The sequence below is a fragment of the Macaca fascicularis genome, chromosome X (assembly GCF_037993035.2).
Source record: "Macaca fascicularis isolate 582-1 chromosome X, T2T-MFA8v1.1".
NCBI classification, from domain to species: Eukaryota; Metazoa; Chordata; class Mammalia; order Primates; family Cercopithecidae; genus Macaca; species Macaca fascicularis.
Window position 1 is genome coordinate 71,089,556 of NC_088395.1, and position 17,713 is coordinate 71,107,268.

The window sequence follows — 17,713 nt, forward strand, 5'->3', positions numbered from 1 at the left end:
CAACTGTGCTTCTGGACGTAGAGAGCTACCCTGTGGAAGCAACTCTGAAGTCCAAGGGATTTCTATAAGCCTAGGGCTATGGAGCTGACTAGCCCTGGTCCCATAACCTCAATAGAGGCTGCAGTTATGGTGTCCTGGAGCAGAAAGAATGTTCTACCCACCATTGCCAGATGAGACCCAGCATCAGCTTCTGACCCAGCAGTCCTGCTTTGGCCCAAATTTGGCTGACCACTCCACCTACCCCCGCCACTCATAGCCAGGTAGACAATGCTTGCTAGAACTTCCAGCCCAGTGGTCCCACTTTTGGGTGAATTCCGCTGGAGGGCACAGCCTCCTGATATCCCAGGAAACACCCAGAGGGCAGGGCACATAACCTTACCCACCTCTGCTACTGATAGCCAAAAGGGCAATGCTTACAAGAGCTTCTGCCCCAGCCGTCCCACTTCTTTGTAAACTCAGCTGGAGGGCACAGCTTTCCATTCTCCTGGGAAACACCCAGACGACCGAACACGTGACTACATATGCCCCTCTACTGGTAGCCAGGTGAGCAACATCTGTTAGAACTTGCAGGCCAGCAGCCCCACTTCTGTGTGAGCTCATCTAGAGGACACAGCTTTCTGTTGTCCCAAGAAACATCTAGATGGTAGAGCACATGACTCCATCCACACCCACCACTGGTGGCCAAGTGGGAAATACTTACTAGAGCTTCTAGCCCAGTGGCCCCACTTCTATGTGAACTCGGCCAGAAGGCTCAGCTTCCTGTTGTCCAGGAAACACCCAGACAGCTGAATGCAGGACCGCACCCACCTCCACCACTGGCAACCAGGTAACACTTGGTAGAGCTTCCAGCTCAGCAACTTTGCTTCTGTGTAAACTCAGCCAGCAGGTGCAGCCTCCTGTTGTCTCAAGAAGCACCCAGATGGCAGGGCATGTGATATGGTTTTGCTGCATCCCCACCCAAATCTCATATTTAATTCCCACATGTTGTGAGAGGGACTGGGTGGGAGGTAATTTAATCATGTAGGCAAGTCTTTTCTGTGCCGTTCTCATGATAGTAAATAAGTCTCACAAGATCTGGCCACTGATGGCCAGGCAGGCAACACCTGCTAGGGCTTCTGACCCAGTGGTCCTGCATCTATGGGAACTTAGCTGATGAACACAACCTCCTGTTGTTCCAGGAAGCACCTAGACATCAGGGTGGGCATCCTCACCCACCCTTGCCGCTGGTAACAAGGGGAGCCATGTCTGCTAGAGCTTCCAGCCCAATGGTCCTACTTCTACCTGAATTTGCCAAGGGGCACAGCATTCCGTTGCCCTAGAAACACCCAGACAACAGGGTGGGCAACTACACTCAACCCTGCCTCCCATAGCCAGATGGGACACACTCACTGGGGCTTCCACCTAGTGGTCTCACTTCTCCCTAAACTCTGCAGGAAGAGGCAACCTCATGTTTCCCCAGAAAGCACATGGACAGCAGATTAGGTCTCCTGGGAAGGATACTTTTGGCTGCTAGCTACAATCTCTGCCTGAGGGAGCCTTGTGGACCAGAACACCCAACAAAAGAAATGCAGGTAAAGACACAGTAATTGTAGGGGGCTACTCCAAGACCCAGGAGCAGACTAGAATTGAAGCCGGTGAACCAAACCCAACTTATAACATAATCAAACCCTATAGGTGTCAGAGAAGAAAAAAGCAGAACAAAATCTGTCCAAAAATCAACAGCTTTAAAGACTGAAGGAACATCAAACCACCCAAATGACAAAGAACTAGCATGAGAACTCTGGCAGCTCAAAAAGTCAGTATCTTCTTTCATCCAAATTACGACACTAGTTCCCTAGCTAGGGTTCTTTATGAGACTGAAATGGCTGAAATGACAGAAATAGAATTCAGAATATAGATAGTAATGAAGATCACTGAGATTCAGGAGAACATTGAAACCCAATTGAAGGAAGCTACAAATCACAGTAAAAAGATATAGGAGTTGATAGACAAAATGGCTATTATAAAAAAGAACCAAATTGATCTTATAGGGCTGAAAACCCACTATAAGAATAGCATAGGCCGTGTGGTGGCTCACGCCTGTAATCTCAGCATTTTGGGAGGCTGAGGTGGGCAGATCATGAGGTCAGGAGATCAAGACCATCCTGGCTAACATGGTGAAACCCCATCTTTACTAAAAATACAAAAAATTAGCCAGACGTGGTGGCAGGCATCCGTAGTCCCAGCTACCCGGGAGGTGGAGCTTGCAGGAAGCCAAGATCGCGTCACTGCACTCCAGCCTGGGTGACAGTGCAAGACTCTGTCTCAAAAAAAAAAAAAAGAATTGCATGATGCAATTGCCAGTATTAACAGCAGAATTGACCAAACTGAGGGAAAAAATCTCAGAGCTCAAAGACTGGCTGTCTGAAATAATTCAGTCAGACAAAAATAAAAAAGAATGACCAAAATATCTGAGACATATGAAATTATGTAAAGAGACCAAATATACGACCCATTGGCATCCCTGGATAAGATGAGGAGAAAGTAAGCCACTTGGAAAGTGTATTAGGGATATTGTCCAGGAGAACTTTTCCAACATTGCTAGAGAGGTCAATATTCAAGTCCAGGAAATGAGGGGTACCTCTGTGAGATAATACACAGGAAGACCATTCCCAAAACACATAGTCATTAGATTCTTCAAAGTAAAAATGAAAGAAAAAATATTAAATGCAGCTAGAGGGAAGGGGCAGGTCACCTATAAAGGGGATCCCATCAGACTAACAGCAGATCTTTTAGCAAAACCCCAACATGTCAAAAGAGATTGAGGACCTATATTCAACATTCTTAAAGAAGAAAATCTGCAAGCAAGAGTTTTATGTCTAGCCAAACTAAGCTGTACAAGTGAAGGAAAAATAAGATCCTCGTCAGACAAGCAAATGCTGAGGAAATTTGTTACCACTAGATCTGCCTTACATGAAGTCCTGAAAGGACCATTACATAAGAAAAGAAAAGACCATTACCAAACACTACAAAAACACACTGAAGTACCCAGATCACTGACACTGACACTTACCCAGACACTGTAAAGCAACCACACAAACAAGTCTGCATAATAACCAGCTAACAACAAGATGACAGGATCAAATCTGCAAATATCAATACTGTCCTTGAATGAAAATGAGGTAAATGTCCCAATTAAAAGGCACAGAGTGACAAGCTAGAAAAGAAGCAAGACTCAATGGTATGCTGTCTTCAGGAGACCCATCTCACATGCAATGACATCCATAGTCTGAAAATAAATGGATTGGGAAATATCTACCAAGCAAATGGAAAACAAACAAGCAGGGGTTGCAGTCTTAATTTCAGAAAAAGTGGACTTTAAACCAACAAATGTAAAAAAAAAATAAAGAGAAACACTATATAATGGTAAAGGGTTCAATTTAAAAAGAAAACCTAACTATCCAAAATTCATATGCACCCAACACAGGAGCAGTCTGATTAATAAAGCAAGTTCTAAGAGACTTACAAAGAGACTTAGAGTCCCACACAATAATAGTGGGAGAACTCAACACCCTACAAACAATATTAGATCATTGAGGCTGAAAATTAACAAAAATATTCAGGACGTGAACTCAACACTTGACTGAATGGACCTATTATGAATCTACAGAACTGCCCACTCAAAAACAACAGAATATACATTCTTCTCATTAACACATGGCATGTACTCCAAAGTTGACCACACAATTGGACATAAAATAGTACTAAGCAAATAAAAAAAAAAATTTCATACCAACCACACACTAGGGCTGCAGCACAACAAAGATAGAGATCAATACTAAGAACATCACTCAAAACCACACAATTACATGGAAATTAAACAACCTCCTCCTGAATAACTTTTAGGGAATTAATTAAATTTAGGAAGAAATCACGAAATTCTTAGAAACTGAGCACAAAGATACAACATACCAGTATCTCTAGGACACAGCTAAAGCAATGTTAAGAGGGAAGTTTATAGCACTAAACACTCACATAAAGAGTTGCAAATATCTCAACTCAACAACATAACATCACAACTAGAACTAGAAAAGCAAGAGCAAACCCACCTCAAAGCTAGCAGAAGAAAAGAAATAACCAAGATCAGAGCTGAGTTAAAGGAAGTGGAGACACAAAAAAAATCATACAAACTATCAATTAATTTAGTATTTTGTAATTTGAAAACATTAATAAGACATACTGCTACCTAAATTAATGCAAAATAGACAAAGATCCTAATAAACATAATTAAAAATGACAAAGGGGACATAACAACTGGCCCCACAGAAATATAAAAAACATTCAGAGTACTATGAACCTCTCTATGCAGACTAACTGAAAATCTAGAAGAAATAAATACATTTATAGACACATACAACCTTTCAAGACTGAGCTAGGAAGAAATAGAATCCCTGAAACACCAATAATGGTTAAATCAGTAATAAACAGTTTACCAAGCAGAAGAAGTCTAGGACCAGAGAGAGTCACAGGTGAATTTTACCAGATATACAAAGAAGAGCTGGTACTATTCTCACAGAAACTAATCCAAAAAATCTAGGAGGAGGATGTCCTCACCTCATTCTATGAGGCAACAAGCATCAGTTTGGTAGCAAAACCTTGCAGACACACACACACACACACACACACACACACACACACACACACACACACAAGAAAACTTCAGGCTGATATCCTTGATGAACATAGATGCAAAAATCATCAACAAAATACTAGCAAACTGAGTCCAGCAACACATTGCAAATCTAATCCACCATGATCCAGTTGGTTTTATCCCTGGAATGCGGGGTTTGCTCAACATGCACAAATTGATAAATGTAATTTATTAAATAAACACAGCTAAAAAATCAAATGACATGATCATCTCCATAAATGCAGACAAGATTTCAAAGAAATTCAATGTCCCTTCATGTTGAAAAGATTCAATAAACTAGGCATTGAAAACACATACCTCAAACAATAAGATCCATCTGTGACAAACGTACAGCTAACATCAAACTGGATGTGCAAAAACTGGAAGCATTCCTCTCGAAAACTGGCACAAGAAAATGATGCCCTCTCTCATCACTCATATTCAAAATATTATTGGAAACCTTGGCCAAAACAATCATGAAAGAGAAAGAAATAAAAGGCATCCAAATAAAGAGAGGAAGTCAAACTATTGCTGTTTGTGGATGACATAATTCTATATCTAGAAAACTCCGTAGTCTCTGCCCAAAAGCTCTAGATCTGACAAATCCAACAAAGCTTTAGGATACAAGATAAATGTACAAAAATTATTAGCATTTCTATACACCAACAACATCCAACCTGAGTGTCAAATCAGGAATGCAACCTCATTCACCATTCCCACAAAAAGAATAAAATACCTAGGAATACAACTAATGAAGGAGGTGAAAGATCTCTAAAAGGGGTACTACAGAACAGTGCTCAATATAATCAGAGATGGCACAAACAAATGAAAAAACATGTCATGCTCATGGATAGAAAGAATCAATATCATTAAAATGGCTATACTCCCCAAAGCATGTATAGATTCAATGCTATCCCTATCAACCTACCAGCTACATTCTTCACAATTTAAAAATTAATATGGAATCAAAAAAGAACCTGAATATCCAAGGCAATCCTAAGGAAAAAGAACAAAATGGGAGGCATCACCTTATCCGACTTCCAAATATAGGGCCACAGTAACCAAAACAGCATGATGCTGGTAACTAAAAAACAGACACATAGACTAATGAAGCAGAATAGAGAATTCAGAAATAAGGCTGAACACCTACGTGTATCTGATCTTTGACAAAACAGACAATAACAAGCAATGGGGAAAGGACTCTTTTTCAATAAATGGTTCTAGGATAACTGGTTAGCCATATGAAGAAGATTGGAACTGGACCCTTACCTTACACCACTATTCAAAAGTCAATTCAAGATGAATTAAATATTTAAATGTAAAACCTAAAGCTATAATAACTCTGGAAAATAATGGAGGACATACCATTCTGTACACAAAACTTGGCAACAATAACATGAAGAAGTTGTCAAAATAAACTGCCACAAGAACAGAAATTGACAAATGGGTCTCGTTAAACTACAGAGCTTCTGCACAGCCAAAGAAACTATCAACAGAGTCATCAGACAACCTACAGAATGGGAGAACATATATATTTGACAAAGGTCTAATATACAGAATCTATAAGCAACTTAAACACATTTGCAAGGAAAAATGAAACAACCTTGTTAAAAAGTGGGCAATGGACAAAAGCAGACATTTTTTCAGAAGAAGACATACACATGACCAACAAGCATAAGAAAAAAATGCTCAACATCACTAGTCATTAGATAATATCAAATCAAAACCACAACGAGTTACCATCTCACACCAGTCAAAATGGCTATTGTTAAAAAGTCTAAATTAATATATTCTAGTGAGGTTGTAGAGAATAGGGAATACTTATACATTGCTGGTGGGAGTGTATATTCGTTCAGACATTGTTGAAAGCAGTGTGATTATTCCTCAAAGAACTTAAAACATAATTACCATTCAACTTAATCTCATTATTCAAGATATATCCATAGGAATATAAATCATTCTACCATAAAGACACAGGCACATGTATATTCATCAGAGCACTATTCATGATAGCAATGGTAGACTGCATAAAGAAAATGTGGTACAGACACACTATGGAATATATGCAGCCATAAAAAAAAAAAAAAAAAAAAAGCTCTTGAAAACTTGCAGAAGACAATGATGCCTTCTCTCACCACTTGTAATCAAAATAATATTGGAAGCCCTGGCCAGAGCAAGAAACAAGAGAGAAGAAACAAGATCATGTCCTTTGCAGCAACATGAATAAAGCTTGAGGCCATTATTCTTAGTAAACATATGCTGGAACAGAAAACTAAATACCACATGTTCTTACTTGCAGAATGGAGCTGGAGGCCGTTATGCATAGCAAATGTATGCAGGAACAGAAAACCAAATACCACATATTCTAACTTATAAGTGAGAGCTAAATAATGAAAACACATAGACATTAGGAGGGGAACAACAGGCACTGGGGCCTACCTGAGGGTGGAGGGTGGCTGGAGGGAGAGGATCAGAAAAAAATGCCTATTGAACACTATGCTCATTACCTGAATGACAAAAAATTTGTACACTAAACCCTCATGACATGCAATTTACCTATATAAAAAACTTCAACATGTGCCCCTGAACATAAAATAAAAGTTTTTTTAAAAACAGAATACATAGCAACAGAGAGCAGAATAGTGGTTATCAGGGGTGTATGGGGGTGTGAGGAAGATAGGAATATACAGACCAAAGGTACAAAATTACAATTATGTAGAATGAGTAGGTCTAGAGATATAATGTGCAGCATGTGAGTTATAGTCAGTAATATTGTATTGTACACTGGGAATTTACTAACAGAGTAGATTTTAGTTACTGTTACCAAGAAAAAGAAGAGGAAAAGTAACTATGTGATGTAGCAGATACGTTAATTTACTTGACTGCAGTAATAACTCTACTATATATATCAAAACATCATGTTGTACACCTTAAATTTAGCCATACAATAATAAAAATAATTGTACAAAATAAGCTACTAAGAGTGCTATTTAACATAAAAAATAATCCTTAGTAGAAGGAAAACTGAAACATTCAGAAATATGTAGAAATTAAATAGCACACTTTTGAACAACCAATGGGCCAAAGAAGAAATCAGAAAGGAAATTAGAGATGATCTTGAGAAAAAAATAAAAATACAACACGCTGAACCCTATAGGATGCAACAAAAGCAATCCAGTACTAAGAAGGAAGTTTATAGTGGTAAATGTCTACTTTAAAAAAAGAAAGATCTCAAGTGAGCAACCTAATTTTACTACAAGGATATAGAAAAAGAACAAAGTAAACCCAAATTTAGCAGAAGGAATAACAATAATAAAGATCAGAGCAGAATTACACAAAGAATAAAAAACAGTAGAAAAGTTTCAAAACTGAGGTTTTTTTTGAAAAGACAAAATTAATTTTCAGCTAGGCTTAATAAGAAAAAAAGAGAAAAATCAATAAAATCAGAAATGAAAGAAGAGACATTACAACTGATGTCACAGAAATAAAAAAGATCATAAGAAACTAATATGAAAAATTAGATGCCAACAATTTGGCTAACTTAGAAAAACAGATAAATTTCTGAAAGCATAAAACCTACCAAGATTGAATCATGAAGAAGCAGAGAATCTAGAAAGAAAAATAATGAACAAGGAGATTGAATAGGTAATAAAATGTCTCAAAAAAAAAGAAAAGAAAAAGAAAAAGAAAACCCAGGAACAGATGGCTTCACCTGTCTACCAAACACTTAAAGAAGAATTATTACCAATCCTGAAACTCTTCCAAAAAATTTGATAAGGGGAAAAACTTATTTTATAATGCGAGTAATTATCCTGATACCAAATCCAGAGAAAGCCACACAAGAAAACAAACTACAGGCCAACATCTCTGATGAATATAGTTGCAAAAATCCTCAATGATATACTTGCAAACTGAATTCAACAGTACATTAGAAGGCTCATGCAGCATGACAAAGTGAGATTTATTCCTGAAATGCAAAAATGTTTCAAGATGAGGAAATAAATTAATGTGGTACACCACATTAACAGAATAAACAATAAAATCATACGACATTCTCAATAGATGAAGAATAACCATTTGACAAAATTCACCATCCTTTCATGATAAAACTTTCAACATACTTTACCAGGCTAGTGTGGTGGCTCAGGCCTGTAATCTCAGCACTGAGGTTGAGGTAGAAGGATGGTTTGAGGCTATAATTTCGAGACCAGTCTAGGCAACATAAGGAGACCCATCTCTACAAAAAAAAAAAAAAAAAAACAATAAATTTTGCTTGGTGTAATAGCACACGACTGTAGTCCCAGCTAATCAGGAGGCTGAGGTGGGAGGATCACTTTAGTTTGCAAGGTTGAGGTTGCAGTGAGCAGTCATTCTGCCACTGCACTCCAGCCTGTGCAACAGAGTAAGACTCTGTCTCAAAAAAATAAAATAAAATAAAATAAAAAATTAAAAAAGCGAAAGTACCTCAACATAATAAAGGTTATATATGCAAAGTCTATAGCTAACATTATATACAACTTTGAAAATCTGAAATATTTTCCTCCAAGATTATGATTGAGGCAAGGATGCCCACTCCTGCCACTTCTATTCAACATAGTACTGGAAGTCCTAGACAAAGTGATACTGCAAATAAATAAATAAAAACAAAGAAATAAAGGACATACAAATCAGAAAGGAAGAGTTAAAACCATCCCTGTTTGAAGATGACATTATTTTGTGTATAGAAAGCCCCGAATACTTCATTTAAATACTGTTAGAACTAATAAATGAATTCAGTAAAGTTGTAGGATACCAAATCAACATACAAAAACAGTTGTGTTTTTATACACCAACAATGAAATATCTGTAAAAGAAATTTTTAAAATCCCATTTACAATAACACCTAAAGAATAAAATAGGAATAAACTTGACTAAGGAGGCAAAAGACTTGTACATTGATAATTTTAAAACATTAATGGATAAAATTAAAGATGACACAAACAAATGGAAAGACCTCTGGTGTTCATGGATTGAAAGATTTAATATTATTAAAATGTCCGGCCGGGCGCGGTGGCTCAAGCCTGTAATCCCAGCACTTTGGGAGGCCGAGACGGGCGGATCACGAGGTCAGGAGTTCGAGACCATCCTGGCTAACACGGTGAAACCCCGTCTCTACTAAAAAATACAAAAAACTAGCCGAGCGAGGTGGCGGGCGCCTGTAGTCCCAACTACTCGGGAGGCTGAGGCAGGAGAATGGCGTAAAAACCCGGGAGGCAGAGCTTGCAGTGAGCTGAGATGCGGCCACTGCACTCCAGCCTGGGCAACACAGCGAGACTCCGTCTCAAAAAAAAAATAAATAAATAAAATAAAATAAAATAAAATGTCCATAGTACCCAGAGATTCAATGCAATTCCAGTGGCATTTTTACATTTTAAACATCCCAGTAGCTTTTCCTTACAAAAATAAATAAATAAATAAATTCATGTGAAGCCACAAAGGACCTCAAAAAGCCAAATCGAGCTTGGGGAAGAACACAGCTGGAGACATCATGCTGCTTGATGTAAAAATATATTACAAAGGTGCAATAATTAAGCTCTATGGAAGTAGCATAAAGTCAGACATAAAGACCAATAAAATAGAATACAAGGCTCAGAAATAAATCCTTGCATATATATGTTTAATTGATCCTCTACAAGGATGCTATGAATACACAGTGTGGATGAGACAGTCTCTTCAACATATGTTTTTGGGAAAACTAGATATCCACATGCAAAAGAATGAAATCTAACCCTTATCTCACAACATATACAGAAAATCAAAATGTATTAATGAATGCCTCACATCTAGGACCTGTAACTATAAAACTCCTAGAAAAACAAAACATACAATAAAAGCTTTATGACATTGGTCTTGGCAATGCTTTCATGGACGTGACACCATAAGCAAGGGAAAGAGAAGCAAAAATAAATAAGTGTGACTACATCAAACTCAGAAGCTTTCGCACAGCAAAAGAAACAACCAACTGAGTGAAAAAGCAACCTATAGAAGGGGATAGCACACTTACATATTTCTGGGGATCTTGCAGAATATCATATATCCAAAAAGGAGGTTAATCTCCAAAATGTGTAAGGAACTCTAACAGCTCAACAACAATAAACTGATAACCTTATTTTAAAAATAGGCTATAGTAATGGAGAGTCATAGATATTTCTCCAAAGAAGATATATAAATATCCAATAGATGTATGAAAAGATGCTCAATGTCATTAATCATCAGGGAAATGACAGTCAAAACCACAATGAGATTATTATTTCATACCTATTAGAATTGGATATTGTTTTAAAAACCATACAAAAAACCACAAGTGTCATCGAGGATGTGGAAAAAAATGGAACCCTTGTATAGCAATGGGGAGCATGTAAATTGGGTCAGCCACTATGAAAACAATATGAAAGTTCTTTAAAAATTAAAAATAAAATTATCGTGTGATCAAGCAATCCCATATCTGGGTATTTATTTCACAAAGTTGAAATAAGCATCTCAAATAGACAATAGTACTCCTGTGTTTATTGATTTTAGCACTATTTACAATAGCCAATATGTGGAAACAAATGTCAATCAATGGGTGTATTGATGAAGAAAATGTGGTATACACATACAATGAAATATTATTGATCTTTTAAAGACAATTCTGGGGCATGGCAAGGTAGCTCATGCCTGTAATCCCAGCACTTTAAAAGGCTGAGGCAGGAGGACTATTTGAGGCTGGGAGTTCAAGACAAGCCTGGGCAACGTAGCAAGACCCTGTCTCAATATTTTTATTAAAAATAATTATCTGGCTACAGTGAACTATTATTGTGCCACTGCACTCCAACTCCAGCCTGGGCAATGGAGCAAGATCCTTCCTCTTTAAAAAAAAAAAGAAAGAAGAAAATTCTGAAATATGCTACAACCTGGTTAAGCCTGAGGACATTAAATGAAATAAGTCAGGCACAGGACAAATACTGCATGATTCCACTTATATGAAATATCTAAAACGGTCGAACTCATAGAATCACAGAGTGGAATAGTAGAATAGTCAGACTCATAGAATCAGCCAGGGGCTACAGGGAGGGGAAAATGAGCAGTTACTAAACAATAAGGATAAAATTTCAGTTTTGCAAGACAAATACGTTCTAGAGATCTTCTGTACAACATTGTACCTGGAGTTAACAATATAGTATTTATATGCTCGAACATTTTAAAGATGGTAGATCTTACAATTTGACCTTCTTACCAAAAAATAAAATAAAATAAAAATTGAGAGAACAACACACACACTACAGGATAGTGTGTGTGTTAATTAGATGTTAACTAGATAAGTGGTCAAGTTCATTAATACCTCACTTGATACAATGCAGATATTTAATAAATGGGTGATATTATTACTAGTTTCTAAATAAAAATAGAATAAATGAATGGTGAATGTTTGTGAGTCCAAGTAAGATAGAAAAGATAGCTATAATCTCGTCTAAACTAGCACATCATTTAAATATTTTTCTAGCCATGAAAGTTTATTTTTTCTTTTTTTTTTTTTTTCAGACAGGGCCTCAATTTGTCACTCAGGCTGGAGTTCAGTGGTGCGATCTCGGCTCATTGCAACCTCAACCTCACATGCTCAAGCTATCCTCCCTCCTTAGCCCACGAAATAGCTGGGACTACAGGTGCGCACCACCACACCAAGCTAATTATTGTATTTTTTGTAGAGATGGGGTTTCACTATGTTGCAAAGGCAGTTCTCAAACTCCTGGACTGGAGCGATCTGCCCACCTTGGCCCCCCAAAGTGTTGGGAGCACAAGCACAGTGCCTGGAGCCTTTTTTTTTTTTTTTTTTTTTTTGCCAGAGTCTTGATCTGGCATTCAGATTGGAGTGCAGTTGTGTAGTCTTAGCTCACTGAAGTCTTGAACTTCTGGGTTCAAGCAATTCTCCCACCTCAATCTCCCAAGGAGCTGAGACTACAGGTACAGCTACCATGGCTGGCTAATTTTTAAAATATTTTTTCTGCAGAAATGGGATCTCACTTTGTTGCCCAGGCTGATCTTGAACTCTTGGTCTCAAGCAATCCTCCTGCTTCAGCCACACAAAATGCTGAGATTACAGGCATAAGCTGGGCCTTGTTTAATTTTTTAAAGAGAACATAGAGGTGTCTACGTTTTGGGGGGCTGTGGGAAGAAGATTGTAAAGTATGCTGTAATGGCATTAGAGTTACAAGTGAGGCAGGAGGGCTTCAAGCACAGAGAACATGGCTGGAAAACTTAATGGCAAGGGAGGTGATGAAAATTGAGGTAATTTTATAAAGTACATCTGCCTGGAGATTAGATGCACTAGCCAAAGTTTTAAGGTGCAAGAGATATCAAACCAAATCAAATTTTGGACTCCCAGTCATAACATCCATGGTAATATTATTTCATTTTCTCACTATTTGAGATAGCCTGAGCTCCTGAAGGATATGTGTGTGTGTGTGTGTGTGTGTGTGTGTGTGTGTGTGTGTGTGTGTGTGTGTCAAAGAGAAAGAGAGAGAGATACTTCTTTTCTTCTATGGAAGAAGTTTACTTCATGAAATTCCTGCAGGCTGCTTTTCACTATTTTCTACTTCCTTGCCTGGTAGGGCCCTCTAGTACTCATTCTATCACCAGAAAAAGACTTGAAATGCTCCAGCTTTGGAATAAGCACCAGTTTTATCATCCGCCCACCATTTTCTTGATGCCTACAGTGTGTCAGACATAGGTCCTGGGCAAAATGCTGGGTATACAAAGATAGCTTCTCTGCTTCACTTTCCTCCTTTGAAAAAATGGTGTAATAATTGAGTATCCTTCATAGAACTGTTGTGAGTCTTAATGATTTAATAGGTTTAAACACTTGGAATGGAGCCTGGACATAGTTTAGTGTTGCTACTGTCATTAATACGAATAAGATATGGCCCTTTCTCTTAAGTCTAATACTGTGGGACTTTAGGCAAGTCTCATAGTCTCTCTATGTACTTTGCAGAGTTTTTATTTTAAAAGATAACAACTCTGCCGTACTTGATACAATAACTGGCAAAAAGTAGAGACTCAATATATGTTCCTTCTTTTCTTCTGTCCCAGGAACACTGTAACATCAAATCTGTCACATTAATTCACTTACCTCTAGAGTGAGGTTTAATGAGGTCTTGTTCTATCATTAACTACAATGTTCCAGTTTAGAACCTTGATTTGGCTAACATCTTTCTTTTTTTTTTTAATTATTATACTTTGAGTTCTAGGGTATATGTGCATAACGTGCATGTTTGTTACATATGTATACTTGTGCCATGTTGGTGTGCTGCAACCATCAACTCGTCAGCACCCATCAACTCGTCATTTACATCAGGTATAACTCCCAATGCAATCCCTCCCCCTCCCCCCTCCCCATGATAGGCCCCGGTGTGTGATGTTCCCCTTCCCGAGTCCAAGTGATCTCATTGTTCAGTTCCCACCTATGAGTGAGAACATGCGGTGTTTGGTTTTCTGTTCTTGTGATAGTTTGCCAAGAATGATGGTTTCCAGCTGCATCCATGTCCCTACAAAGGACACAAACTCATCCTTTTTTATGGCTGCATAGTATTCCATGGTGTATATGTGCCACATTTTCTTAATCCAGTCTGTCACTGATGGACATTTGGGTTGATTCCAAGTCTTTGCTATTGTGAAGAGTGCTGCAATAAACATACGTGTGCATGTGTCTTTATAGCAGCATGATTTATAATCCTTTGGGTATATACCCAGTAATGGGATGGCTGGGTCATATGGTACATCTAGTTCTAGATCCTTGAGGAATCGCCATACTGTTTTCCATAATGGTTGAACTAGTTTACAATCCCACCAACAGTGTAAAAGTGTTCCTATTTCTCCACATCCTCTCCAGCACCTGTTGTTTCCTGACTTTTTAATGATCGCCATTCTAACTGGTGTGAGATGGTATCTCATTGTGCTTTTGATTTGCATTTCTCTGATGGCCAGTGATGATGAGCATTTTTTCATGTGCCTGTTGGCTGTATGAATGTCTTCTTTTGAGAAATGTCTGTTCATATCCTTTGCCCACTTTTTGATGGGGTTGGCTAACATCTTTCTAAACCCATAGGCAGCCTTCCCTCTCCATCACCAGCACCCCACCCCTCCCAAACAAGTTTATTCATTCTTTGCGATCCCTCAAATACTGTAAGTTCCTTTGAGAGTAAGAACCACAACATTCATTTATACATCACCTACAACATTCATTTATACATTGCCTACAACACTCAGTGTAAAACTGAACACAAATTAGGGACTCCATAAATGTTTGTGAAACTAAACAACTGATGATCAAAAATCTTTCATTATATATCTTTTAGGAATTATGCAGTATAACTGAAAATATTTCCAGTATCTTTCAATCTAGCAACATGCTTTTTTCCTGTCTCCTTCACCCCTGTTGAGCGAAATTTCTTTGGCTTCAAACTTAGAAATTTTTCTTTTCTGAATAGGAGGTTAAAATGGACAGGTTTAAAAAATCTTTGTGCCTTGTGTCCTTTTCCTTACAACAACAGCACAGATGAAAACAACTAATCCTTTCCCAGACATTCAGAGAGTAAGAGGGGGGACTTAATTTCAGCTGGTAATAAATTCTGGTATTTAATAATTAACTCAGATAACAGCCCAAATAAATATGGAGAGTCACACTGAATATGTCTTCTCACTTTCTCTCTCTTTTCCTCTCCCCATTTATTTGACATTTCTGCTCTGAATTGCTATGTGAGTATACTTGGAGACCTATTAAAACAGATATTTTTATAAGTCGTGTGGCATTAAATGAGGGCCATTTAAATTGATTGTCCAGAATATAATCCAAAGCATTTCATCAAATACTACTACACATCACTACATGCTTTCAGACATTCTGAATCAAAAGACATACTGATGCACCAACAGGGTGCATACATGCCTTCATTTATTATTCACCCATTCATTTTTTTATTCACGCAAACATTTATGAGCACTTGGGGCTAGACTATGTGTTATTTTTCAAAGAGATAAAGATGAGCAAGATACAGCCTCTGCTTTTGTGTAACAGTTAGACATGAAAATGGACAACTATAAAGTCAGCAGAATATGAACAGATATACTTAGAAGGGCGGTAAGGTCTACTGAGAATAGGGCAATGAACTGTCCCTAGGGGTGGACACAGGAATGACTTTACATAGTGCAGTATTGAAGACAATGTATAAATTTATCTGGTAAGGGTAGAAAAGAGAAAATTCATTCCAAACAGAGGAAATATCGTGTGTAAAGCCACCAATAATAAAAATGCATAAACTATTTAAGGACCTAGATGTACCCAAACAGGCATAAATTAGCAATTGCTAGGAAATGAGATTGGAAGGGTTAGCAGGAGCCAGATTATTGTACACAATGAAGAGTTTTGGGTTATATACTTTAGGCCAGTGTTCCCTAACCTTTTTGGCAGCAAGGACCAGTTTGGTGGAATACAGTTTTTCACAGACCAAGGAGAGGATGGATATGGGATAAAACTGTTCCACCTCAGATCTTCAGGCATTAGATTATCATAAGAAGTGTATAACCTAGATCTCTTGTATGCACAGTTCACAATAGGGTTTGTGCTCCTATGAGAATCTAATGCTTGTAGCTGATCTGACCAGGGGCGGAGCTCCGGTGGTAATGCTCCCTTGCCCACGGCTCACCTCCTGCTGTGCAGCCTGGTTCTTAACAGGCCACAGACCAGTACCATGTTGGTGAGAGCATGGAGGAGAACTTGGGAGGGAAAACAGAACTAGGGAGGCAGAGAGACCAGTTGAGAGACTATGTTACTAGTCCTGGTAAAATATAATAATAAGGGCCTGAAATAGACTGGTGGCAGTGGGGATAAAGAATGAAAGAAATTGAAGAGGCAATTAGGCAGTAGAACAGAGGTGATGTGGTAACTCATTGAATATGGAGGCAGTAGGAAGAAGGAGATGGAGTAATCAAGGACAAGTAAGCTTTTTTGGGTACAGAGTGGTGCTGTTCCCAGAGCAGGGAACACAGGAGGAATGGGGGATCACAGAGAGAGAATGATTTCTGCAAACATGGTGAGTATGAAGTTCTTAAGACCCAGCCAGGTGGAGATGTGCAGTCAGCAGTTTGAAATGTGGATCTCAATACAGGAAAGGAGGTGACTATATATTTTGGAGCAATTAGTATGTTAAGAGTAGCTACCTAAATCCTGGACATTCAATACATGCAGAAATGTAAAAAAGGAGGATGGAACAGTGGGAAAGAACAACATTGAAGGGGTCAGTAAAGAAGAAATGATCTAGAAGAAATAGTATCACAGAAGCCAAGGGTGGGGTAGGGGTGGTGTGGTGTTACTTGTGGCTATCATTATTACTGGTGGTGTTTACCTTTGTTGAGGATCTGATTGACAAGTTTATATTTGTACTGAGAAAATAAATTCAAATCATGGAATATTTCAATGTAACACATGCTGAATCTTAAATTGGCTACCAAACTCTCATTGGGACCACTATACAGGTAATGTAGTCAGTACAGGTAGAGTGCTGAGTTTAGTTCTGGGTCCTTTACATTAGAGAGGAAAATTCAAATAGAAGTACATTTATTGGGAGACATCCTAGAAGATACAAGATCTAACAGAGGCAACAATTAAAGAAACTAGCCATGCTTACCCTAATGAAGAGAATATTCTAGAGGAGGTGACCACTGCATTCAAATATCTGAAAGGCTAACATACGGAAGGGAAATTCATCTTCTCTGTGTTGTTCTAGAAAGCAGACCTAGAAACAATTAGAATCTGACTTAATGGAATACAAAGAAGAACTGCCTAGCTAGAGGAATTGCTCATTAATGTAACTGGACTCATTTTACTAGAAATAGTGAACTCCCTATCCTTGAGGTATTTAAGCAAAGCCTATATGGCAAAATATCAGGAGTATGGTACAGAAGGCTTCTGCACTGACTGGGAGGTTAAAATAGATCTTCAAGGCCACTTTAAAGGTTTTTTTTTTTTTTTAA